Raw genomic sequence first — 5,689 nt, forward strand, 5'->3', positions numbered from 1 at the left:
AAGATTCCCGTTGATGGATTTAACAAAGGGAAATGATTTGTTCGGATGTACGTCCTTGTTTTTGTTCTTGGGAGCAAGGTTTTAAATTTCGACCGAAATCTGGGACCGAAACCGAAATTTTCCGAAATTACATTTTTCGCCATTTACGAAATTTCGGTAATTTCGGTCCAAAATTTTTATTAAATGACATTATTTATTAAAAAAAAAAGTGTTACAAAAATTTCGGGATTTCGCTCTGGAATTTCGAACCAAATTACCAAATTTCAGATTTCGCCGAAATTTCGGTTTTCGTTGGGGTCCGAAACGGTTACCGAAACCGAAATTTTAAACCATGCTTGGGACTTGGGACAGCCCCATCAAGTTTAAAAGAGTACTCATAAATACAGAAGAGTGGGGCTCTCGCAATTAAAGACAAGGGGTGACTATATCACGTCCCTTTACATATTATCAGGATTATCAACGAATGCATGAGGTGTTTTGTGCGCATTCGAGTGGTAGGCCATGGAGAAAACTCATTGAAAATAATAGAGTGATGGTGGTTATCCGTGCAACTAGGCTCTAGTGTAAAAGAGTAGTCATAAATACACAAGAAGCGGCTGTCCCAAGTTAAAAAGAAGGGGTGACTACATCACGTCCCTTTAACAAAATATATAGATCCTACGTAAGGTGTTTTGTGCCCATTCGAGTGGTGGGCCTTGCTACTCATTATTTAGAGAAAAATGATTGAGGCCATACCCTAAATGGTTATAAATTCAACTAGACTCTGGTTTACCAACATCCATTGCAAGCAAGAAAACATTCTCAAAGTTTAGGAAATGGCTCTACCACTTGCCCACTCCTCCTTGGTAATTTCTTTTCTCTTGTTGCTTCCCTTCTTTTTCCTCTTTCTTTTCAAAAGGTTCAGCAGTGTTTGGGCTGATAAACCCAATTTACCACCTTCTCCATTCAAGCTTCCTATTATTGGGAACCTTCACCAGCTTGGCTCGCTGCCTCACCGCTCACTCCGAAGTCTATCTAAGAAACATGGCCCCTTAATGCTCTTACATTTGGGTCAAGTTCCTACTCTAGTAGTTTCATCGGCCAAACTTGTTCATGAGATTGTGAAAACCCATGATACTGCTTTCTCAGGGAGGGCCCCCACCGTGGCCGCCAATCAGCTCTTCTATGGCAGCAATGATGTGGTGTTCTCACCTTACGGTGAATATTGGAGGGTAGCCAGGAAAATTTGTGTAGTAGAACTCTTAAGTGTGAAAAGGGTGTAATTATTCCAACAAGTTAGGGAAGATGAAGTCTGTAAGATAATCCAGATGATCTCGCACTCTTGCTCGCCGGCGAGGGGGGCGTCCATTAATATAAGTGAGTTGTTCCTCTCTCTCACAAACGACATGATTTCAAGAGTTGCTTTTGGTAAGAAGTGTGGAAGACGGGGAGAATAGATATGCTGGACTGATAAGGGAATTAGGGGTCATCTTGGGACTTTTTCACATGGGTGACTATTTCCCTTCTCTTGGATGGATCGACATCCTCACTGGATTGGATGCAAGGACCAAGAAAACTTTCAGAGGCTTTGATTCTTTACTTGATCAAGTGATCGAGGAGCATCTCAATCCTGAAAGACATGAGCAGAGTATTGATAAGGATTTTGTTGATGTTATGCTCCATGTGCAAAAGGAATCCAACCTCCAAGACAGCCCCCTCAGCAAAGATAGTCTCAAAGCAGTTATCTTGGTCTCTCTCTCTCTCTCTCTCTCTCTCTCTCTCTCTCATGCACATGTGTACAAAAAGATTATTCATGGGTATTAAAATTAATGATGTAGAAATGTAGGATCCCACATCGGAAAGGGAGAGAAAGTTCCTGGGCAATAGATGTGAACTCTCCTTCTCCCTGTGTAAACGCATTTTCAGCAACTCTAAGGGGCGGACCCCACAGAGTTGGCCGTGCACGGTTAGTGCGGCTCAAAAAAAAAACCAGGAAGGGTGGAAAAACCCAGAATTGGACAATATTTACACCGTGAGGTTGGGGCGTGACAAAATGGTGTCAGAGCCTACGGTGTGCCAGCGAGGACGTTGGACCCTAAGGGGATGGATTGTAAGATCCCACATTGGAAGGGAGAGAAAGTTCCTAGTCTATATATGTGAACCTTCTTCTCCCTGTGTAGACGCGTTTTAAGTATCTCCAAGGGGAGGCCCCAGTGGAGTGGGTCAGGCACGATTAATTAGTACTACTGGAAAACCAAACGGGGAGGGTAGAGGTCTCAGAACCGGACAATATTCACACAATTGGGTCGGGACGTGCCAAGTAAATCACTAATGCTTTTTTTTTTCATTGCCCTAGGATATGTTTGCTGGTGGAACTGAAACAATCGCAACAACCATGGATTGGATAATGACAGAACTTGCTAGGGACCCCACAGTTATGAAGAAAGCACAAGACGAGGTACGGAGAGTGGATTGCAAAAAATCAATGGTGCAAGAGGAAGATATTCGAGGAATGGATTACTTAAAGTCGATAATAAAAGAGACTCTAAGATTACATCCTGCTGCTCCATTGTTAGTTCCACGAGAGACAATCTCAGCTACTGAATTACAAGGTTATCATATCCCTCCAAAAACAAGGGTTATGATCAATGCATGGGCAATTGGAAGGGCCCCTGATTCGTGGGATAATGCTGAAGAGTTTTGCCCAGAGAGGTTTATGAACAGTCCCATCGATTTCAAAGGGAAAGATTTTGAGCTGATACCTTTTGGGGTGGGGCGGAGGGGTTGCCCTGGAATTTCATTTGAAATTTCAACCATCGAACTTGTTCTTGCCAATCTCTTATATTGGTTTGATTGGGAGTTGCCTGATGCTGAAAACAAAGGCCTGGACATGACTGAAGCTGCTGGGCTTATAGTCCATAGAAATTGTGATCTTCATCTTGTTCCAAGATGTCACTTTCCTTAAGATGGCAACACATATCTCTATATTTACTGCAGATATTGTCCTTTCTTTTTGTAAAATATATGTAGTTAAAAAAAAACCCTTGTTTGGAATAAATATTTTTGCTTTGATAAAAATACCTAGATTGGATGGAAAAAAAGTAAACCTGCCCTATCCCAAGTCTGGATAGGCTTTAAGGTAAAAATAAATCTCTTTTTAACCCATAATGATATGACTATAAGAACAGGGAGTGAGAGCATTTAAGCTATTAGACATGGAGACTACAAATATGCTTTTTCATGAACTGTACGGGTTGGAATCTTTACTAAGCTTTAAATCCGGAGTTGGATTGGACTATTGAAATCCCAATAGGTGAATTGGTTGTCTTTAAATGTTTTACCTTTTTAAAAATAAACTTTTGCTACTTAGATTTCTAATGATACTCTTAAAGACTTAGGTTGATTAACAATACTTAACACTCAACACTAGTTAGTCCCTAGTTAATCCCTAGTTACAAGTTGTTTACTTAATCAAGACAAATTGATTGACTTAAGATAATAACAATGATAAGCATTTAATCCCTAGTTAATGCTTGATTAAGAAACTATTCAGCTTATTTCCAAGATGTTTATAATATGCCCAATTCAAAGATGTGCATGTAAATCACTCAAGAAAATAATCCCAATCATAAAGTAAGCATAAAGAAAAGAGAAGGGATAGAGAGAAGTGCACCAAGAAGTAGAAGACGATTGCACACAAGATTTATAATGGTTCAGCCTTAAACCCAAGACCTACTCTACTCTTCTCAAGTTTGGCTTCTTGAGGCAATCCACTATACGATCCTCCTTTCTTACCAGGCCAGATCAATGAACCATCTTACAATGCGATTCACCTCTTTTAGCGGGCCGAATCAGAGACCCTCTATACAACACTTGATTCTCCTCTCTTAACGGGCCGAATCGAAGACCCTCTCTCTACAAGCTTGATTCCCCTTTCTTATCGGGCCGAATCGTAGACCCTCTCCTTACAAAGGAAGGAAGATTGAGCACACTTCTTTAGCCTCTTTGTAGGCTTGATTTACACAAATAAAGCTCACTACAAAACTCTCAAAGAAAATTACAAGTAAAGCTTAATCCACTCTCAAAAGGTTTTGCTGAAGATCAAGGTACAAAGAGAATAGAAGAGAGATTTGACCCAAAATTGATAAACAAGTTTGATTTAGGGTTTCTTACAGTTGGAACATCATAATCCTTAATTTTGAAGTCCATTTGATGTGCATATAACGGCTAGTACGAAGGCAACCCACAGAGCTCCGTAGTGACCGTTGGTCATTTTTTATTTTCCAACAAGTTGCTCCATGGAGCTCCGTGAGGTTCCACGGAGTTCCATGCACGGAGCTCTGTGGGAACCCACGGAGTTCTGTACATGGATTCCAGATTTTAGCACCAATCTTGTAAAATTCATATCTCCTTCGTTTCTTGTCGGATCTCGACGTTTTGATACTCAATTTGAATGGAAACGATAAGATCTTTCTGTTAAAAGTATTTTTAAAAATATTTGAAAATGATTTGGACCATTTATGATAGGTTTTAGGTGCTGATCTCAGTTTGGCTTTCGGAACTCGTTTTTATACCATGTAATGGAATGCCATATGGGTACCAACATGTTGGTACACCACCATGGTCATTCACTTGTCCATGTAACTCCTTTTTAAGGTTGTGAGTCTCTTTGAAAAATATTTTTTGGGGGTTTTAAGATCTGCTTTGATCAAGAGAAATTCCAAGAGGAGGAATAGATTCTACCATTTTGAACACTCTCTTGAATGAACTTTTGAGCCAATCTTCATTTGATCTTCAATGTGGTTCTTAGCTTGCTTGTGGGATCTTCACTTGAGCTCATTGCTTTGACATCTTCCAAGGATGATGCCACCAATGTGTTCAAGCTCCTTTGCATGTTGATCTTTAAGCTTTGGCCTTCAATGATCTTCCTTTGCTTGTTCAATGCTTGAGATGCTTGAGATAGAGCTTTTCCTTAGTTGTACCTCCAAGGCATGATGTTTCAAGTTTGTTCTAGCTCCTTTGAATTGTATTTGGTTCATCTTCAGCATAGGCCATGTATAATGGTGTGCTAGCATGGATTGACATGTGAAATACCTGTCTATAGTACAACACTCCAAGGCAACTTATTAGTCGTTAAAAGCTAATCAATTTGGGTTTGTTAGCATCAAAATAACAAGGTGATTAGTTGAACTCATGGGAACCCTTGGGCTAACAATCTCCCCCTTTTTTATGATGACAAACCAAATTGATTAAATAGGTGGGATGAACCTCTTAAGAGGATTAGATATACATGATAAACGTTACTACTCCCCCTAAACATATGAGTTAGAATTAACAAAATATAGTATAAAATGCATATGGATTATGGACATCTAATCAATTGCACTAATTCTCCCCCTTTTGGTAACAACAAAAAAGGGCAGACTAACCAGTTAAGCACAGTTTATGACATAAGAGATATTTATTATGCAATCCCCCTACCTACTTATCATGGATATATGATGATTAAGTTAAAATATGGGTGATAAGAGTATAAGAACATAGGAAATCAGATGAACTAAGACAAAGCAATCCTATATTGGGAAAAACAAAGAGACTTACCATTTTAGTACAGTTTTAGGGTATATAAGAATATATCTAATGTTAAGTAACCCTATGACCCATAAAACAAGAGTAATGTGGCAAGGTAAAGCCCATTATATACTTATCA

General features: G+C 39.5%; 1 pseudogene across 1 annotated transcript; it reads left to right on the top strand.

Moving 5' to 3' along the window:
- Positions 1-757: 757 nt before the first annotated feature.
- On the top strand, positions 758-3,055 carry LOC143881149 (cytochrome P450 71A1-like; annotated as a pseudogene). The gene is made up of 2 exons (XR_013251881.1): positions 758-1,728; positions 2,336-3,055. The product of XR_013251881.1 is annotated as a cytochrome P450 71A1-like (transcript).
- Positions 3,056-5,689: the final 2,634 nt, after the last annotated feature.

The sequence above is a fragment of the Tasmannia lanceolata genome, unplaced genomic scaffold, assembly GCF_043159265.1.
Source record: "Tasmannia lanceolata isolate RefF3 unplaced genomic scaffold, GAP_Taslan_0.1 ptg000007l, whole genome shotgun sequence".
Taxonomy (NCBI): domain Eukaryota; kingdom Viridiplantae; phylum Streptophyta; class Magnoliopsida; order Canellales; family Winteraceae; genus Tasmannia; species Tasmannia lanceolata.